We start from the raw sequence: 23,011 nt of genomic DNA on the forward strand, positions 1-23,011 counted from the left end.
TAATAAATGAGTTTAATGATCGATATTAAATTATATCGCGAGTTTTATGAACGATCTCTAATGAACACTAGAGCTTGATCCGCGCGCCCGCGCGGAATTGATTTTTATGTTTTTATAAATTGTTTAGAGACAATTTTAAGTATATAAATATATGTTATTTGATATTTTTAGGTTCCTACGAATCTACCCGAATCTGGAAGAATTCGACTCAGACACGTCCTGAAATATATAATACTCGTTGTATGCTCGACATTTGTTGTCATGGTTTATACACGGAATTTAATTTTAAAATCCAAAAAACCATAATACCCAAAAACCGATCTATATACGATATTGCCCATGTCTAACTAATTAAGTAATATCATTCAAACATGTGAAATTATTATGGTTAACACATAAAATAAATGACGTTAAATTATTATTGTAAATATAATTAATGAAGTAGTTTGGAAAAACTGAAAAACTGAATGTAAAACATAGAGTAATACTTAAAATATTTATTTTTTGTTTTGTACTTTTATAATAAATGATGTCAAATTATGTGGAAAATAAAATTAATAAAATGGTTTAAATTGGTTAAAAAGAAATGAATAGGATGTAAAAAAATCACTTATAATAGGTAAGTATTGTTTCGTATTTCAGTTTCAATAGAATAGATAAAACATTAAGCATTAAACATTAAACCTTAGATTTTTTTTAAAAAATTTAAGTTTTTTTTAATATTATATCATTTATTGGTTTTGATATTTTTTTTGTTTGAAATATCATTAATTTATGTTAACATATTAAATGTCTCTATTAAATTTTTTGTAACCATGTTTAAATCTTTCTTAAAATTTAAAATACTCTACATTTAATAAAATAAAAAAATTATATCATCTTATGTATATCATATATTTTCTTATATATCGTCTGGTTGATTTTGAATTATTTTTTGAAGTATAGGTAAATAACTTTTATTTCATATAAATATATAATTTTATAAATGTGTAATAATTTTGAATACTTAAATCTGTAAATTTTGATAACCAATAAAATGATTCAGCAATTCTTTAAGTTTTGAAGCCATAATTTATTTTCAATATTAAACTTTTTGGTATTTATTATTTTGTAAATAATTATTTATTATAAAAATGTGAAATATGTAGTAGATTTCAATATGAACAATTCTGTATTTAATTACTACATAAAAGAATATTGAGAACCATTAACATATTCAGAGATGGTCACTTATTTAACTAATCTTAAAAATTATCTCCTAACGATAAAAATTCTTAGGTGTTGAGTTTCAGGATAGAATCTTGTTAACATATTCTCTCTCTGTTTAAAAAAATCAGAGACGTGTATGAAATCGGAAGCATAATATTGAAATATGGACACGTACCTCTTCATCAATCATCAGCATCTCAAGGCCGAGAAGGATGTCTCCTTTGGAATTATTGCGAGCTTTCCATAAATAGATTAGCTTAAAAAGCAACTGGGAATCTCCAGGTCCTGATGAAACCTTACTGAAGAAAAGTGGAGAATGAATTTGGGTGGTGGTGACTGCCGTTTGATTTGCCATAAAGCTAGGAATGGATTTGAGGATCTGAGCAATAGATTTTCACTACAAGAAAACACATGCTTAACGACGAAATTTAACGAGGAAAAACAATCCTCGTAAATTTACGTCGAGTTTACGAGGAATTTACGTGAAAAACTAAAGTCATCGTTATTTCGTCGTAACGTAACGACAAAAGTGTTTCGTCGTAAAGTGGATGTAATTTTACGAGTATTTTACGAGGAAAAACTATTTCCTCGTAAATACGACGTAAACTTTGCGTGGTATTTACGAGGAAATAGTTTACGTGTATTTAGCGAGGAAATTTTTGAATCCACCAACTTTATAGGTGTTACACGTTTTTTTCCCACCTAATTAATTTTCGTCGTAAATTCATAGGAAAATTACAACTACCAGATTCGAATTTTCCTATAAATATGGATGTTTGAACATCATTTTAAACACACCAACAACAAAAAACGTGAAAGAAAAAAAAAATGGCTGGCTCCGGGACTATTTACGAGTTGCGGAAGTGGATGTATATGCATAGAGATGCTAACGGGAGAGTGACGAAAGAATACCTTGCGGGTCTGGAGACATTTATGCATCAAGCAGATTCAACACCGCTCGCCCAAGAAAGTGGTAAGATGTTATGTCCTTGTCGGAAATGCAACAATTCGAAACTGGCAAACCATAAAAATGTTTGGAAACATTTAATAAATAGAGGTTTCACGCCAAATTACTATATCTAGTTTCAACATGGAGAAGGTTTTAATTATGTTCAGAACGAAGCTAGTAGTAGTAATAGCAATTTTCAGGAAAAAGAACCGGTTGATCATCATTTGCATAATGAACATAGTTACCATCAGGAGGAGATGGTAGGTTATGATAGGGTTCATGATATGGTAGCTGATGCATTCGTAGCTCATGATGAAGATGAAGAACCTAATATAGATGCAAAAAAGTTTTACGAAATGTTAAACGCGGCGAATCAACCACTTTACAGTGGTTGTAGAGAAGGTCTCTCTAAATTGTCGTTAGCTGCTAGAATGATGAATATTAAAACTGATCACAATTTACCTGAAAGTTGCATGAACGAATGGGCGGACTTGTTTAAAGAGTATTTGCCGGAAGACAATGTGTCTGCTGATTCTTATTATGAGATTCAGAAACTAGTTTATAGTCTTGGGTTGCCTTCGGAGATGATAGATGTTTGCATCGACAACTGCATGATCTATTGGGGAGATGATGAGAAGCTAGAAGAATGTCGATTCTGCAAGAAGCCACGATTCAAGCCGCAAGGACGGGGACGTAATAGGGTACCGTACCAAAGGATGTGGTAGCTACCAATTACAGACAGATTGAAAAGATTGTATCAATCAGAGCAGACTGCTGGAAAGATGAGATGGCATGCCGAGCATACTCAGACGGATGGTGAGATGACTCATCCATCAGATGTAAGAGCCTGGAAACATTTCAACAAAGTACATCCAGATTTCGCTAGCAATATCCGGAATGTGTATCTCGGATTATGCACAGATGGATTTAGTCCGTTCGGAATGTCAGGGAGACAATATTCATTATGGCCAGTCTTTCTTACTCCATACAACCTGCCACCGGAGATGTGCATGCAACGGGAGTTACTATTCTTGACCATATTAATACCTGGTCCGAACCATCCAAAAAGGTCCCTGGATGTTTTCCTACAACCACTGATAAAAGAGTTGAAGGATTTGTGGTCAACAGGGGTGAGGACGTATGACTGTTCAACGAAGACGAATTTTACGATGCGAGCGATGCTTTTGTGGACCATAAGTGATTTTCCTGCCTATGGGATGTTGTCTGGATGGACTACACATGGGAGATTAGCTTGTCCATATTGTAATGGAACGACAGATGCGTTTCAACTGAAGAATGGTAGGAAGACAAGTTGGTTTGATTGTCACCGTCGATTTCTTCCCATTGGCCATGCTTACCGAAGAAACAAGAATTTGTTTAGGCACAAAAGGGTTGTGAGAGACACTCCTCCTCCATATCTAACTGGAGAACAAATTGAAGCGCAAATCGACTACTACGAAGCTAACGAAACAGTTCGTTGGGGTGGTAATTGGCATGTCCCTCGTAATATGCCAGATTCTTACGGTGTTCATCACAACTGGCACAAGAAGAGTATATTTTGGGAGTTACCATATTGGAAGGATCTTCTTCTGCGCCACAACCTCGATGTGATGCATATAGAGAAGAATTTCTTTGAGAACATCATGAATACAATATTGAATGTCCCAGGGAAGACAAAAGACAACATAAAATCGAGGTTGGACTTGTCGGATATTTGCTCAAGAAGCGAGTTACATATTAAAAGCAGTGGACAAGTTCCCGTTCCGATATTCAGATTATCTTCAGAAAAAAAGTTGGTGTTGTTCAACTGGGTGGCATCAGAAGTGAAGTTCCCCGATGGGTATGTTTCGAATCTCTCTAGATGTGTTGAAAAGGGTCAAAAGTTCTCCGGGATGAAGAGTCATGATTGTCATGTATTTATGCAACGACTACTGCCCTTTGCATTTGCAGAGCTACTTCCAACAAACATACATGAAGCACTTGCAGGTACGTAGTGTATTATATCACAATAATTTACAAAATAATATATGACTAACATTGTGTTTATTTTTTTTTTGAATATAAAAGGCATTGGAAAATTTTTCAGGGATATATGAAGTAGAAAATTAAAGATAGGGGTTTGGAATATATGAAGTAGAAAATTAAAGATGGGGGTCTGGGTTTCGGGTTTGGGGTTCTAGGGATATATGAAGTAGAAAATTAAAGATGGGGGTTCGGAATATATGAAGTAGAAAATTAAAGATGGGGGTTTGGGTTTCGGGTTTCGGGTTTGGGGTTTCGGGTTTGGGGTTTCGGGTTTCGGGTTTGGGGTTTCGGGTTTGGGGTTTCAGGTTTCGGGTTTTGGGTTTCAGGTTTCGGGGTTGGGGTTTCGGGTTTCGGGTTTCGGATTCTAGGGATTTAAACATAACACTCGTTAATTCCACGTAAGGATGAAATCGTCGTAAAGTCCTCGTAGGATGAAATCGTCGTAAATACCACGTAGGATGAAATCGTCGTAAAAACCACGTAGGATGAAATCGTCGTAAAAACCACGTAAGACAACGAGGGAATAACGACGAAACCTAAAAATAAAAATGGGGTTTGGAATATATGAAGTAGAAAATAAGGAATATGGGGTTTGGGGTTTAGGGGTTTGGGGTTTCGGGTTTGGGGGTTGGGGTTTGGGGTTTCGGGTTTTGGATTTCGGGTTTCGGGTTCTAGGGATATATGAAGTAGAAAATTAAAGATGGGGGTTTGGAATATATGAAGTAGAAAATTAAAGATGGGGGTTTGGGTTTCGGGTTTGGGGTTTCGGGTTTGGGGTTTGGGGTTTGGGGTTTCGGGTTTGGGGGTTGGGGTTTGGGGTTTCGAGTTTTGGATTTCGGGTTTCGGGTTTGGGGTTCTAGGGATATATGAAGTAGAAAATTAAAGATGGGGGTTTGGAATATATGAAGTAGAAAATTAAAGATGGGGGTTTGGGTTTCGGGTTTGGGGTTTCGGGTTTGGGGTTTCGGGTTTGGGGTTTCGGGTTTCGGGTTTGGGGTTTCGGGTTTGGGGTTTCGGGGTTGGGGTTTCGGGTTTCGGGTTTCGGATTCTAGGGAGTTAAACATAACACTCGTTAATTCCACGTGAGCACAAATCGTCGTAAAGTCCTCGTAGGGTGAAATCGTCGTAAATACCACGTAGGATGAAATCGTCGTAAATACCACGTAGGGTTTAAATCGTCGTAAAAACCACGTAGGATGAAATCGTCGTAAAAACCACGTAAGACAACGAGGAAATAACGACGAAACCTAAAAATAAAGACGGGGTTTGGAATATATGAAGTAAAAAATAAGGAATATGGGGTTTGTGGTTTCGGGTTTGGAGTTTCGGGTTTAGGATTTCGGGGTTGGGGGTTGGGGTTTGGGGTTTCGGGTTTTGGATTTCGGGTTTCGAGTTTCGGGTTTCGGGTTCTAGGGATATATGAAGTAGAAAATTAAAGATGGGGGTTTGGAATATATGAAGTAGAAAATTAAAGATGGGGGTTTGGGTTTCGGGTTTCGGGTTTGGGGTTTGGGGTTTGGGGTTTCGGGTTTCGGGTTTGGGGTTTCGGGTTTCGAGTTTCGGGGTTGGGGTTTCGGGTTTCGGGTTTCGGGGTTGGGGTTTCGGGTTTCGGGTTTCGGATTCTAGGGATTTAAACATAACACTAGTTAATTCCACGAAAGGATGAAATCTTCATATAGTCCTCGTAGGGTGAAATCGTCGTAAATACCACGTAGGATGAAATCGTCGTAAATACCACGTAGGATGAAATCGTCGTAAAAACCACGTAGGATGAAATCGTCGTAAAAACCACGTAAGACAACGAGGAAATAACGACGAAACCTAAAAATAAAGATGGGGTTTGGAATATATGAAGTAGAAAATAAGGAATATGGGTTTTGGGGTTTGGGGTTTGGGGTTTAGGGGTTTGGGGTTTTGGGTTTGGGGGTTGGGGTTTGGGGTTTCGGGGTTTGGATTTCGGGTTTCGGGTTCTAGGGATATATGAAGTAGAAAATTAAAGATGGGGGTTTGGAATATATGAAGTAGAAAATTAAAGATGGGGGTTTGGGTTTCGGGTTTCGGGTTTGGGGTTTCGGGTTTGGGGTTTCAGGTTTGGGGTTTCGGGGTTGGGGTTTCGGGTCTCGGGTTTCGGATTCTAGGGATTTAAACATAACACTCATTAATTCCACGTACGCACAAATCGTCGTAAAGTCCTCGTAGGGTGAAATCGTCGTAAATACCACGTAGGATGAAATCGTCGTAAATACCACGTAAAAGGATTTAAACAAAACACTCGTTAATTCCACGTAAGCAGAAATCGTCGTAAAGACCACGTAAAAGGATTTAAACATAAAACCCGTTAATTCCACGTAAGTACAAATCGTCGTAAATATCTCGTTGTGTAAAAACTAGAAAAAAAAGGAAAAGGAGAGAAATACCAGATTAACATGTGGCAAGACTTCCAACAATTATAATACGTAAGTCTCGCCCACATGAATTCTAATATCTTCTCCTTTTCCTATTTTATTCAGATATTTATAATTTGAATAGGATTTTGCTGAGGAATGTGATTTGAGATAAGATGTGTTTTGGGAGTTTGTGTGTGGTTTGAGAATGAGAGTTGTGGGTATATTTATAGGAAAGCAAGCCTTGTTAATTCCTCGTAAGCTAAATCGTCGTTAATACCTCGTATAAAAAAACACGGGCCTTTGTGATTCCTCGCAATTTCCTCGTAAAAAAAACACGGGCCTTTGTAACTGCTTGCTATTTCGTCGTAAACTTACGAGGAATGTGCGACGATATGTAATCTTATATATACACCCGAGCTCTCACTCTTTCTTTCCTCTCTACTTCCTCTCTACTTCCTCTCCATTTCGTAGCAATGGTAAGCCTCTCTGATTCCTCTCTAATTTGGTTAGTTTAGGATAGATTAGGTGGTTAGTATAGGGAATTTAGATAAGTTTGCGGATTTTATGTTATTTAGTGTTGATTAGGTGGATAATGTTGGAAAATATATTGTTGATGTTAATTTTAAAAATTTCATTTTTTTCCCAGGTTCGAAAAGGAAGACTTACTGTCCATTACAGAGAGATCTTCGGTGAGTCGGGTAGTCGTTTAGACCCGGCCTCTTCTTCCGCTCCCGGTTCTTCGGGTCAGGAGACTGTCCCCGAGACTCAGTACACTCAGAGAGTCTCTGGGTCTACTTCTTCTAGTGCACCATCGGCTCCTCATGTGCCTCCTCGGATGCCTCCTCCTGTGCCTCCTCCGATGGTCGCCGATATTCATCCTGATTTGATGGTGCCTCCGAGTGCTCCTTACTCGCAGTACACTGTAGAGGACATTCTCAGTCTGCCAGGCAGAGAAGGTTTACCAGTCATTGACCCAGACCGACCGGACGGAACTTTGTGGTATGTTGCATTAATTTTTTTTTAATTCGTTTAAATTTCTTTTATAACATTAAAAAATAATTAATATTTTAAATTTGTATTTTCCAGGTGGGGGGTTGACGGATGTCTTGCATCGGACGTAATCGACACGATCAAGGGTTACTTCTCCATGCCACATCCAAACTGGAGTAAGACGCCTCACTACGTCAGAAAGACGTGGTTCAAAATTTACGCTGTAAGTTTCTATTAATTAATTATATATACTTTAATTTTGTTCATGCTTTATATATATACTTTCTAAAAAACTAATTGTTAATTTATTTTTTCCAACAGCAAAAATATAATTGGGCCTTGGGGATCACTGAGAGGGTGAGGAAGAAGTTTAACGCGAAGGCGAAAGCTCGCTTGTTGGACACGGTCTCCAACTGGAAGGGTGACTGGATCGTGAAGGGGTATGAGAGTGGCAAACCCGCTGAGCTCACCACGGATGTGTGGGATGGCCTCATCCGTTATTGGCGCCTTCCTGATTCCATTAGAATCGCCCAGGCTTGCTCTAACTCCCGTAACACGGTCGATGAGCACGGAAATGGGCCGATGCTTCACACTACGGGCCAAAAACCCCACACCAGTGTCCGTTTGGAAATGGTAATTAAATATTTTATTAAATAATTTTTTTAATATATATACTAATTTATTCTAACTTTCTTAAATGTTTTTTAGGCCAAAGAGACGGGACATCTCCCGTCTCTTATGGAACTTTACGAGAGGACCCACAAGAACAAGGCGGGCGTATTTGTAGATGGCAAGTCCGAGCAAATCTACAACGACGTAGTTGCTCGGGTTGAAGACCGCCAGACTCAGCTGACCCAGCAGTCTACCGACGGATTACCCGTCACCTTATCCACACTTGAAGTGGATAAGATTTATGAGGAGGTAAATTTTCAAAAAAATTAATTTTTTATTATTCATTTAATTTAACTTTAAATTTTTACTTACAATATTTATTTTTTGTTTTTAAGGTTGTCCCTAAAAAAAAGGGACGGACGTTGGGTATTGGTTCCGTCAAAGATGTTCCGAGAGCGACATCGTCTTATGGTCAGCGACGGGATGATGAAGTCACTGAGCTGCGTAGAGAGTCCGCTCAGCTGCGTAACGAGTTGACCGCGACAAAATCTCGTATGGGTGGAGTCGAGGGCTTCTTGGACGTTATTGCGGCCACAAATCCGGAATGGGAGTCCATGTTGAGGAACATGCGACAACAACATCCCATTCAAGGCGAGTCATCCAACGTACATAACGAGGCGGATGTTACGGGGAGGAGTGATGAATTCTACCGGGCGATGAACGACCCTTAGTTTTTTTTCCGGTTGTTGTATTATATAAATTCAAAACTTATTTATATATAAAATATTTTCATATCATGGAATGTATATCATCAGTTCAATATCATGTTTTATTGAATGGGCAGCCGCGTGGACATATAGTTCCTCAAAGAGGTTTACGGCAGGGGGATCCTTTATCCCCTTATCTATTTATCATGTGTACTGAGGCTTTGATTGCAAATATTAAGAAGGCTGAAAGGAGTAATCAATTCACGGGAATGAAGGTTGCCAGAGCTTGCCCTTCGATTTCTCATCTGTTGTTCCCAGACGATAGTCTTTTTTTCTGTAAGGCACAAAAGGAAGAATGTCACGCTATCCTTAGGATTTTGAAGGAATATGAGGTGGTCTCGGGCCAACTGATTAATTTTCAGAAATCCTCGATTCAATTTGGACATAAGATTGAGGAGTCCACTAGACAGGAGTTGAGAGACATCCTAGGGATACAAAATTTAGGAGGGATGGGATCATATCTGGGTCTGCCGGAGAGTCTTGGGGGATCCAAGATACAAGTTTATGGATTTGTTCAGGACCGTTTGAATAATAGGGTGAATAGATGGACGTTTAAATTTTTTTCTAAAGGTGGAAAGGAAGTAATCATTAAATCAGTAGTCACGGCTTTGGCTAACCATGTGATGTCGGTTTATCGGTTACCAAAGGTAACGGTGAAGAAATTGACGAGTGCGGTATCAAAATTTTGGTGGAGCCCAGGGGGAAATACAAGGGGTATGCACTGGAAGTCATGGGACAAAGTATGTACAAATAAGGACGAAGGAGGTCTGGGTTTTAAGGACATAACAGATTTCAATACGGCTATGCTTGGAAAGTAATTGTGGAGGCTGATAGAGAAGCCTTCAACTCTTTTTGCTAGGGTTTTTAAAGGACGGTACTATAGGAATGCCTCACCGCTAGAACCGATTCGTTCATACTCCCCGTCGAATGGTTGGAGGAGTATTGTATCTGCTAGATCTCTAGTTAGCAAAGGACTAATCAAAAGGGTGGGAATGGGGTCCTCTATCTCTGTATGGAGTGATCCATGGCTCCCAACCACTCGCCCGAGACCAGCAAAAAAAAAAATCAACCTGGCACTTATCAGGACCTCACAGTGGACTCTTTGATAGATCCAATTTCACGAACTTGGAAGTCGCAAGTAATTCGGGATTTGGTGGATCCCCAGGATGCTCAAATTATTGAAAGTATTCCTTTAAGTAAGACTCAGATGGTGGATAGGAATGGATGGCACTTCACATATAATGGGAAATATTCAGTTAAATCAGGATATCAGTTAGAACGGGTCTATCCAGACAAGGCAAAACCATCAGTGTTTTATGGTCCCACAGTGGATATTCTAAAAGCGTTCTGCTGGGAGGTGAGATGCCCTCCAAAGATTAAGCACTTTTTATGGCAAATGGTATCCGGATGTATAGCTGTTAAGAAGAATTTGCAAGCAAGAGTAATGAAGGGAGATATTTGTTGTGTTAGATGTGGAGCTGAGGAGGAATCACTAAACCATGTGTTTTTTGAGTGCCCTCCTGCGCGTCAAGTTTGGGCTTTGTCAAAGATACCGTCTAACCCAACCTACTTCCCTACTAGTTCTCTATTTACGAATATGGATCATCTTTTTTGGAGAGTACTCCCGAAAATGGAAGATCATCAGTTTGCGTGGATATTATGGTATATTTGGAAAGGAAGGAATAATAAGGTTTTTTGTAATTTGGATATTGACCCAAGAGATATACTTACGCTTACAGAAACTGAATCAACACTTTGGGCTGAGGCTCAGGTGATGAAGACTAAGCAGGTACCACAACAGACTGAGGTTTTGAATCGTCAGCCGCGGGTTGGTCGTTGGTGCTTTATAGATGGTTCCTGGAAAGATAAAGAACCTTATTCAGGTCAAGGATAGTATAGCATACTCGAGGGCTTTCAGGGATTGATGGGTGCAAGGAATTCTAGGGCATGTATTTCACCTCTTCATGCAGAGATGGAAGCACTGATATGGGCTATGGAATGTATGAGGAATTTACATCAGTTTCAGGTTACTTTTGCTACAGATTGTTCTCAGTTGGTGAAGATGGTTTCGGAACCAGAGGAATGGCCGGCGTTTGAGAGTTATCTGCACGACATAAAGCTACTGAAGACACGTTTTACTAGCTCAGAGATTATTCATGTACCCCGGACGGAAAATCAAAAGGCGGATAGTCTAGCACGATGTGCCAGGAAACAATCGTCTTTCGTCGTTCACATGGATGCGGAGTTACCAGATTGGTTCGCAGAGTCTATATGAGTCTGTTTGTTGATGATAAAAAAAAAAAAAATGTTCATATTGATTTATTTTTATTTTAAATTTTTATTTATTATTAAAATAAATAATTTTAATTATTTTTTAATTATATTTTTAAATTCTGTAAAATAATAAAAAAGAAGTAAATTCGTAGCTAATGTACGACCTCTTTACGTGGAAACCTTACGAGGAAATGACGAGAAATACTAAACGAGTATTTTATGAGGAACCATTTATGAGGAAATAACGAGGAAAGATTTACGAGTATTTTACGAGGAAACCCTTTCGTGGTTGTTACGTGTATTTTGCGAGGAAACTTTATCAAGGTATTTACGTGTAGATTACGAGGAACTCGTTTCGAGGTATTTACGAGGAAATATAGCGACGTCCTTACGTGGAATATTGACGTGGTCTTTACGACGAATAGCTCTACTTCGTCTTTACGACGAAATATATTCCTCGCTAAGTTACGACGAATTAGCGAGGAAATATGTGTTACGACAGACGAGTAACGAGCAAACGCGCTTCCTCGCTAATTCGTCGTAAAGCCTCTTTTACGACGAAATAAAGAGGAAAACCGCCCTCGTTAAGATTATGTTTTCTTGTAGTGTTTTGGCTCGAGGAAGCATCGTTATGATTGAGTAAGAGGAGGGATGTGGAGAGTTAGACGCCGATTTGTCTGGAGGAGTAATTAAGTAGCTTTAATTCGTCATTATAGCCGTCGCAAGCGTTATACGGAAGAGATAGGAAGAAAGTGAGTTCTGGAATGTATTCTATAGACGTCGTAACAAAATTAGATTGGAGTAAGAAGATGGCAAAACAAATGGGTCATTAAAGATAAAGGGCCTATTACGCAGCAAAGATTCGTGGTCCAACAACTTAACATCTATGATGACATGGACAAATGATTGGTTGCGATTATTTTCGCTAACGTGGACAACTTAAGAAGGCTTCATATTCTCCTTTTAATAGTGTAAGTTTCATGTTTTCTTTTTGAGAAAGGATATAAATATACATGTTTGTTAGAATCTTATATGTATTATTATATATGAAAATAACGCTAACCATGTTATTAGAATAATTGAATAGATTTTTTTTGAAATAATTATTACTGGTTAACGTATAAAATATAATCCTTACAATAATTTTATTATACATTAGTATATATAGAATAATATTGATTGTATTTTTGTTATTGAATACAATTATTTCTTTTGTTTATTTTATATTTATATATATTATTTTTATACTCATATTTACATTATAATGATTTAGCATACGTATAGATGTAGATGATGAAGACGTTTATCACCGAGTTTATATTTATTTATAAATTAAATTCTTATTAGAAAATATAAGGAATATAAATTTATTATTTTTTAGATTTTTGATGAAAAAACTGTTTTGAATTTATTAAAGATATCCATTTAATTTAAAATATAAAATACTGTGATGCTTCCATTATAAAAATATTTTTTCAGAATGTTATGATATTAAATTTTTCAAAGAGTTTGATTATATAACACCAAATTTCACCCTAACTATTGTAGCATGTTTATTAAGGATGTCTTGGTTCCAAGTGAATATACATATACCATATTTTCATGAATATTTTCCCTTAATTGTTCCAATTGAATCAACTTTCTTCTAACATTTAAAATAAATGACATAAATTTCCTTGAATGCTAATGATTTTTCATGTAATATTTATATACACTTAAGTTTTCATTTTTTCTCACGTAACCTCTACAATTCGAAAGAGTACAAAATGCCATCCTAATTTCCGTGGATGAAGACCAAAACAAAAACATTCAATGAAAGCTTCATGTTCTAGACTGCTCCATCAACCTCCCAGATATAGCAGCCGCTTTCATTCTTCTCCACAGCTAATCTATGCCCACCATAAACCATATCCAAAGTCACAGTCACAGTGCTTGATCCAACTTGTCTTGTAACATTCCCTTCAGAAGCGTTGGACCTAAGTGGTTATGCGTCCCTTCGTATGTAGCCACCAGTACAGAAGGATCCTCTACGATGCGTTGCACCTGAACAACAACAACATGACCCAAAGATCATCATAAGACAGCTCAAGAAGTAGATATAAACAATTACAAATGAAAAATAAACTCAATATGAGTGAACGAACATCTAAAGTAAGCTCTGTTTCTCTACAGTTTATATAAAGGAAACATTAATGTGAGATACTCAAGTGATGTGATAATTGTTTGGGTGAATCAAGAAGGGTTTTATGCTTACTTCTTTATCTCACGGCCATCATTAAGTGGCAAAACGTTTGATGATGATGGTGAGATGGTTTCAATCTTCTTCCTTTTCTCTACTCCCTCACTGCTGTTTCATAATCAAAAGTTAATAACGAAACATCTATGTCTTGTTATGGAAACAGAAACAAATTGTGTAACTTACTCTGTACATTCTTCTTCATCGACAAAAACCTCAAAAGAGGAAGCAGCAGTTCTCACAATGGGTTTCTGAGGAACCTGTGAAAATACATATATGCAGGTAAATGAACAGTTTACAGAGATAAGTTTAGTTTAGTTTTCGCAGTTAGAGCAGAAGCAAGAGCTTGAATGCTGCCCATTTTCCAGGTAAGGCATTGTTTTCTTTGTTCCTCTCTGCTCTGCCTCCAAGCATAAGCCAAGAACCAAACTATGGTTTTGACTTGTCCGATTCTGTTTGATCCCCCGTTGTAGTATCCTTGTACACAGCCAAAGGTGCCTTGGATGAGCTACAAAAATCAGAGAGAGAGTTGCTCAATAATTTAGAGTTTTGATGAAGTTTATATATATGTTTAAAGCAAGAAATACATAATGATGAAATTGCTTAGTGATTCAGATTTGTTCTCTTTGCTTGTGGTCCTAAAGCTTGCCTTCCTGTATCTATACAACACATTGTCATGTAAGAGAGCTTAACAGAATATATTAATAAAACTTCTAAAGTAATTAATTACTGTGTCTCACTATTATTATCTCCCCTAGACAATACAGTCCCAAAGCTTCTTGACGGTAAGTCATTCTCCTTTGGCTCCTGTAGTAGGTAAAATAAATCATCATGTGGAAAAAAAAAACTTAAGCATAGATAAACTTACAGAAGAAACTTCTTATATCATCAACTGTTTTGGTCCTTCTCATAGTTCTCACCATAAACTTCTTGTAAGCATCATTCAACTTCTCCACAGGCTTTGCATTCCTGCACAGAGTTTCACACTTTATTAATCAAATCACGTGACAAAAGCCAAGGACCCAAAACGAAGAAAACTCACCTAGAGATTCTGAGATTGAAGATCTCATTAGCAGTCTTCACTTTACCCTTATACTCCATGTTCAACCCATAATCTCTGTAGTACAAACCATGCGTCCTCCCAATATCATTAACGTCCAAAAACTTATAAATCACTTCCGCATCAGCGCAATGCTCCGCCTTCAAAAGGATAAACCACTTCCCTCTAGTAAACTACACGTCCAATACAAAAGAAGATCATTCAAGGAAGAGCTAAAAAAAACATTAAATTTTCCAACCAGACTTTGAGGTAACGAAGATCATCCTTGTACCGGTCCGAGTGCCAGAACTTCTCACGCACTGCTCGTATATCACCAACAGACCCGAGCACTCTCCACCCGGAGGAAACGCCTCCTGCACCCATTTAACACGCCTGGAGAGAAACCTCAAATCTCAGGATCAAGAAGACTTTTTTTTATAATCAAGAATAGATAAAAAATGAACTCACTTTATCCATGGGAAGAGAGGGTTGTCACCGTCGTACTCATCTATATCCTCAATCAGCTTCCTAATGAATCAGAGATCAATGAGTGTGATTCGATTGAAACCCAAGAGATAAAAAAGTTGAAGTGATTCGATTGAAACCCTCAGCAAAAGCTCTTGAAGAAAATTTTACCTTCACTCTTGAAGAAAACCGACTCGAATTGGTTTCACGGGGAGAAAACGAAGTGGTAGAGGAGAAGAGAGAAGACGAAGTGGCAGGAGGAGAAAAGCCTCGGCATCTCCGCGTAATCTAGGTCGGGCTATTAGTTTTAGGTTTTTAGGTTAAGTGAAAACAAAGCCCAAACACAAACACATAAAGCCCAAACGTAAATTTAAGTAAAAAAAAAAACGAAATGTTCTAATTGGTTGATTATATGTGCTGACGTGGATAGCCTAATTTCTCATTATATGTCCCTTTTAGTATTGTGATAAATATATGTTATTTGGATATTTTTAGGTTCCTACGAATCTACCAGAATCTGGAAGAATTAAACTCGGACACATCCGGAAATATATAATACTCGTTGTATGCTCGACATTTGTTGTCATGGTTTATACACGGACTTTAATTTTAAAATCCAAAAAACCATAATACCCAAAAACCGATCTATATAAGAAAATGCCCATGTCTAACTAATTAAGTAATATCATTCAAACGTTTGAAATTATTATGGTTAACACATAAAATAAATGACGTTAAATTATTATTGTAAATATAATTAATGAAGTAGTTTGGAAAAACTGAAAAACTGAATGTAAAAAATGTAGTAATACTTAAAATATTTAATTTTTGTTTCGTACTTTTATAATAAATGATCTCAAATTATGTGGAAAATAAAATTAATAAAATGGTTTAAATTGGTTAAAAAGAAATGAATAAGATGTAAAAAAATCACTTATAATAGGTAAGTATTGTTTCGTATTTCAGTTTTAATAGAATAGATAAAACATTAAGCATAAGTTAAATGTTTTTTTAATTAGTTATATATAAATGCATAATAAGCTCAATATAAGTATATATGACTAAATTAAATGACACACATAACTAAATCAAATGACTAAAATAATAGATAGATTTGTACTAAATCTATAATTGAGTTAGTAACAGTTTATTTCAAAAAAAAAAAAATATTATAATGAAACAATAGTATCATATTAGCAGCCATAGTTCTACTGATTTATTTTTAAAGCGATCACTCTTTTTCTTATTATTTGGCTATAGTGTAGCACAATGGCCAGCACTCGTGTATTTATAACAATTTTTATATATTCATAGATTTAATTTTAATTTATCAGTGATACGTTTGAAAATTTACATGAGATAGATGATTTCAATCCTATATTTTACAGTTTATTGTTCTCTTTATGTGCCCAGTTCATAGATTGCAATCTTTGAATGGCCGAATATAATGGGAATTTAAATAAACTATACGCGATTTATTTTGTCAAAAAAAAACTATACGCGATTTATTATCTTCTAGCTAAAATATTGTTGTAGAATTTCATTATATTTAGGAAAACGAATATTTTTTACTAAACGTAGATTACAGTCTTTAATTTTTTGAACTATCTTAAGTTTTACTAAGAAAATCTATGTGATGTAAATGTAGGTTATTCACTTTAACGGTTACGGTATTTAAATCATATATATTAATTTACTGATTATTTAATTGTTTGAAACCTATAACCAGGGGCGGTCCTGAGGGGAACGGGATGAAACGACCGTCTAGGGGTCCCCATTTTTTAAGAAAAATTCAGCAAAAAATCATTAACAAATAGGCTTCCAATTTTTCAATTTATTATAATTGATCCCCCGATTTATTTATCCTTTTACAAAAACCAAAAAAAAATTCGCCTAGGGCCCCCGGAATATAAGGACCGCCCCTGCCTATAATTTCATGGTTTAGTTTTGTGGTGATAGTTGTGGTGATAGTTTAGTCATTAACTAAATAAGTGCCCACAAATTTATGTGTTTGTTTTCTGCTAAAAGAATTTATGTGCTTGTTCTGGTTATTTCATTTATATTTCTTGGTTTAGTTTGATCAGACATTTAATCTATTAAAACTGAAGTAATAAAAGTAACCTTTATACTTACAATTTATTTACGACCTTATGCCACTGAAATAATAAACAAACTCTAACATTCTATTCTTTGTCTTTTTCTAATTTATTAAATCATTTCCTAATTCGAATATGCTGTATAACAATAACAACATAAGTATAAAATCTTTAAATTACGTATTGAACATAAACATTATGAACATTAATATGTAAAGCATCTCCTGCCATAAATTCGTGGATAGCCTAGCCCAGGAAATTAATGTTCAGAACCAAACATTGAATTGATATATTAGTAGCTATAATAATTATGTCTGGGCATTAATTTCCTGGGCTATGCTATCCACGAATTTATGGCACGAGATGCTTTACGTATTAATGTTCATAATGTTTATGTTCAATACGTAATTTAAAGATTTTATACTGATGTTGTTATTGTTATACAGCATATTCGAATTAGGAAATGATTTAATAAATTAGAAAAAGACAAAGAATAGAATGTTTAAGGTTAGAGTTTCTTTATTATTTCAGTGGCTTAGGGTTGTAAATAAATTATAAATCTAAAGGTTAATTTTATTTTGTACTTCAATTTTAATAGATTAGATGAGCTAAGTCATATTTATAATTATATATATATATGTGTGTGTGGGGATGACTTCCAGTTTTCTTATGTGCTATATTAATCATATTTATCTTCTAAAATTAAAATGTAAAACCAGTTTTTTTATTTTAAATATAGATATAAGAATGTAAAAGAATATTGATATCAATCATCATATCATATATCTTTAGAATTAAAATGTAAAACAAAATATTCGTAAGACTCTCATGCGGAATATTTATATATATCCCTTATATATTAATAGAGAAACATTAAAAAGTTATAACTTGTAGTTTGTACTAATTAAAACTATTCTGCTGAGTTGTCACGTAATTGGAATGCTAATTTTGCTTACATGGCGGCTTGAAAATCAATTGATAATTTTGTTAGTCCAAATTTAAAATTCTAGGAAATGTTATATTATATAGTATATCCATTATGGACCATTCATTTATTAATTTAAAATTATTATATATTCTTTCCTTAAATATAGCCTACGGAATTACCTAATGTGATTAAGATATATATGACAATTAAAGATTTTAAATAATAAAGATTTGCTAACAATCTGTATACTTTCTATTATTTTGTTTAATTATTTTTAATTAAAATAAATTACACAATTACATTAATCATATAATAAAAATTTAGATTTTTTTATATTGTATTTAATTTTTTCAAAACGAGTATAAATTACTAAAATTGTTAAAAGTCTCACATAAACTTTTGTGATCAAGGTTTAAATTTTTTATATAATAAGGTACAATGATTATAAAATCATATGAATAATTTTTTTTTATTTTCATTGGTGTTTATGTTAATATATATATATATATATATCATATCGCTTAAATTAAACTATACATTATATGAAAATACATACTTATATTTTGATATATGCGTTGACCATATATTGAAAAGTTAATATTTTAATTTTGAAATTTTAATTATTATTTTTTAAATGATTATAAATTCTTAAAACCACTAAACATTTCATATTAAAAAATCATTGGTTTAAAATTTTGTTACACAAATATGCAAATAAATATAAAATCATATGAGTACAAACTTCATTTAATAAATATCCATATTAAAAGTATACTATATATCAATGTTAATATCATTTAAATTTAGTTATATATCATATACGATAGATAAGATTGATTGTTTTTATTTATTTACCCTAGAATGATTGCGAATAAACAAGACTGGTCCTTTAATTTATATGCGCACACCAGTTTATCATGTAATAGTAATTGATTTCTTAGTTATTTAATATATAATTAATATCCTATTATTTCATAATATGCAGAAAAACGTAAAATAAGTAATAAGTATAAAATATTTATTCTGCACAAGACGCGGATCTTAACCTATGTATGTATCTCTTTAATAATTTTAAATCTTAAACATTTTCTAAATTTTAGGCGAAAAAAATAACGAAATGAGAATAAACTAAAAATCAATATTTATATCGAACAATAACCAAAATAAAAAAAACGACACAAAAATGAGAAAAATATTGAAGATAGCTAAGATTGGCACGTGAAAATAAACTTCTCATAACCATAATTAACTTTTAAATTGCTAAATCATGATATAAAACTGAGTTGACATAGTTTCATTGTAACCAAATAGTAGGCTTGATATTCTTCGGCCTAAATTAGGTTCTTATGTGAAAAGTGATTTTTTGGCTTAAAATATTTTAAAAATGGGATCAGTTCATCAGTAAACAAATTATGTAATTAACAAAAAGCTTTTACAAAATTGTTTAAGGGCCAAAAATATTAATTCGATCAAGAATATAAATTTTATTTTTCCATAAGATATTTCTTAAATAATTTTCATATAAATTCACCCTGCGTAAGGGGCATGTCTTATCCTATTCTTTATGATTTGAGTAGATGAAGACTTGGAGGGTGAATCATCTCATGACTCATATGTGTAATAGATTTTTGGATCACTAATTTAATTTTTATTTAATTTATTATTAGATTTTGGTTTTATTCAGTATTTAATATTAATGTTTTGAATTTCAATATTTAATTTTTGAAATATATTTTTAAAATTATTTTTATATTTGATACGGAGTTAGCTTATTTAACTCATGATCTAGATGATCTGAGTTCAAGTTTACATATGGAAGCTCATATAATAAATGAGCTTAGCTAAGTTAGCTCATGAAAAATCTGAGTTTACTATGAACTGAGCTGAGTTGAGCTAGTTAACTCATTTTGACACCCCTTGGTGGTTAGTGGATTAACTTTAACCTTTTACATATTAGTTAATGTATCATTAAATTTTCGATGTGGGATACTTCATCTTTAATATTTAACAGTTTCAAAATCAAGTCAACAAGTCACTAAAAGATAGAGAAAAAATCAGGTTCAACATATTCATTAAACCACAACAGGATCATACACAATAGGAATTAAAATTTTGCTACCACCTCCAAACATTATTTATCTCTATAATATTATTTGAGAAGTCAGTTTCATATGTGTCGTTCTCACGTTAACTTTCACGATGGTTGATTACACTTATATCCTTAATGAATTAAAATATTACGTTTAAAATACTATTATTTATTTAGTTTTCTTTTTAAAAAAATTCAAACACATATACATATAATATAAAAGGAATTTTTTTTATAAAGTAAAAAAACGAATTGAAAAAAGAAAATATATGTATATATAATATGATTTCATAAAAAAAGGAAAAGTTCACAAAATAGTAATATTACATTCAATTCATTTTTTTTTAATTTTAAAAAATAATTTCCTTTTTTTATTATATGTATCTGTGTGTGAAATTTTTTAAAAAGGAAACTAAATAAATAATAGTATTTTAAATGTAATATTTTAATTCATTAAGGGTATTAGTGTAATCAATCATCGTGAAAGTTAACATGAGAACGACGCATATGAAACTGACTTCTCAAATAATATTATAGAGATTATTAATTTTTTATTTAGTTTCCTTTTTAAAAGTTTCCAAACACCTATACATATAATAAAAAAAAACAAATTGAAAAAGAAAATATTTGTATATAGAATATGATTTCATAAAAAAGGGAAGTTCACAAAATAGTAACATTACATTTAAAAATATTTTTAATAACTTAAAATATACTTTAAAGTAATAAAATACTTTCTTTATATCTATATTTTCTTAAATGAAAGATATAAATGTGTATATAATGTGATTTCATTAAAAACAATTTACAAAGATAATCTTTATATTAGAAAAAAAGAAATATTATTTCTTTTAAAACATAATTTTAAACAATACAAGAAAATTCAAAGTAATATAAATATTTTTATACATCTATCTATTTTCTTAGATAATTACATTGAGGTGTTCTTTTGTGTTTAATTGACTAAAAATAGTTTATAATTAGTATTATTGAAAATTTTTATTTATTTTTTTCATATATTTAGTTGTCACTGTCTGGTGTTATAACTTAAAACCAATAAATACATAACTTCTTAGTTAAACTAATGTCTTGGAACTTCGCCAAGAATCCAAATACTTTCATCTCTCGTTACCTCGTGTAAAATTTTGACTGTCCATAGAGTTAAACAGACCTCTACTAGACGGATGATGAAACTCACATGCGGCGCCGAGGAGCAGCTGAAGAAAGACGGTGTGAGCTACCGAGTTGGGAAGTTCCCGTTCATGGCTAATAGCAGAGCCAAGGCTATTGATACAGCAGAGGGAAGTAAGGCACTTGGCGTCTGATTCTTCAAGGCTTTTGTAGGAACTCTGTTGATGAGGTAAGTTGAATGTCGTACAGCTTCACCCCACAAGTAATTTGGCATCTTCATTGCCTTCAGCATACTTCTTGTCATTCCCATCAAGGGTCTGTTTTTCCTCTCTACAACACCGTTTTGTTGAGGTGTGTAAGGCGCGGTTAGGTGCCTTTTAACTCCATTCTCGTCACAGAATAGATTGAACTCAGCTGAGGTAAACTCTCCTCCTCTATCGGTGCGAAAGGTTTTGATGGTTGACCCAGTCTGCTTCTCTACACTCTCTTTAAACCTTTTGAATCGATCGAATACCTCACTTTTCCCCTTCAATAGCAACCTTCCATGTGAATCTGTGAGCGTTAAGTAGACATCTTTCATGTTAACCTCACATCCGTTTTATGTTGCTTACCCAAGACTCAATATGTTGTGCTTCAGGTCGGGTATGTAGTATATGTCTTTGAGTGCCTTCTTCTCTCCAGTCTTGCACACAAAGGTAACCACACCCTTTCCTACAATGTCAACACAAGATCCATCACCAAACTTCACCTTCCTTTTGGTGTTGAGATTCAAACTCGAAAAGAACTCCTTGTTCCCTGTCATGTGATTGCTCGCTCCATTATCCAAATACCAGACACTTGCATTGCCTTTGTCGATATCAAGATTCTTCGGAATCACCCTATCTTTGTTCAAAAACACCACCTCGTGTACATAGAGTGCATCGGCCTCTTCTGTCTCGTTTAGGTCGGTTTCTTGATTCTTTTCTGTCTTCTCGGGACAGACAGTTGCGTAGTGACCAGGCTTGTCACATCTCCAACATATCAGCTTCGAAAGATTCTTCTTCGAGTTGTTATCTTTGGTGTGTGACGCACGGTTTTGGTTGTGTGACCTACCTCGACCTCTGCCTCTACCGTTCCTTCCTCTTCCTCTACCACGGGAATTCTCATAGCCCCTCTGACTATGCTCTTCATTGTTCGAAAACATCAGCTTCCCTTGGTCTTCTTTCTGAGTTTCTTCTCCTACACGCTCCTCGTACGCCTCAAGCCTTCCAACTATGTATTCAAACCCCGTCGAGTTGAGATCTAGGACTTGCTCAAGTGATGCTACGATCTGGATATACTTGTGTCTCGGAAGACCCTTCAAGAACTTCTTGGCCATCTTGGATTCTTCTATGTTTTCTCCCAACGAGGTTGCTTTGGATGATAGGCCCGATATCTTCCCCGCGAAGTCATCGACCGTATCTGAATCATCCATCTTCAACCTATCAAACTCCGTCATCAACGTCTGAAGTCTCGCCTCCCTTACACGATCAGCTCCTAGGTGTCGCGACTTGATGGCGTTCCAGATCTCTTTTGATGCGGTTTGTTCTCCCACCTGGAGAATCAATGTTTCGGGAACAGATTGAAACAAAAGAGCTATCGCAACATCGTTCTTCTTTTGATCATCTGAACCGGGTTCAATCGTGTCCCACACTTCATGAACACGAAGTAGAACCTTAATCCTCATCGACCAAACTGTGTAGTTTGTCGATGACAACATCGGACATTGGATGGATGTTGATCCAAAGTCCTTCGTGCGTGGAGCCCTAGTCACGTCAGCCATCGTGCCGCCGCGA

General features: G+C 34.7%; 1 pseudogene; it reads right to left on the reverse strand.

Moving 5' to 3' along the window:
- Nucleotides 1-12,845: 12,845 nt before the first annotated feature.
- On the reverse strand, nucleotides 12,846-21,777 carry LOC106417890 (annotated as a pseudogene).
- Nucleotides 21,778-23,011: the final 1,234 nt, after the last annotated feature.

Source organism: Brassica napus, chromosome C5, assembly GCF_020379485.1.
Source record: "Brassica napus cultivar Da-Ae chromosome C5, Da-Ae, whole genome shotgun sequence".
Lineage (NCBI taxonomy): Eukaryota > Viridiplantae > Streptophyta > Magnoliopsida > Brassicales > Brassicaceae > Brassica > Brassica napus.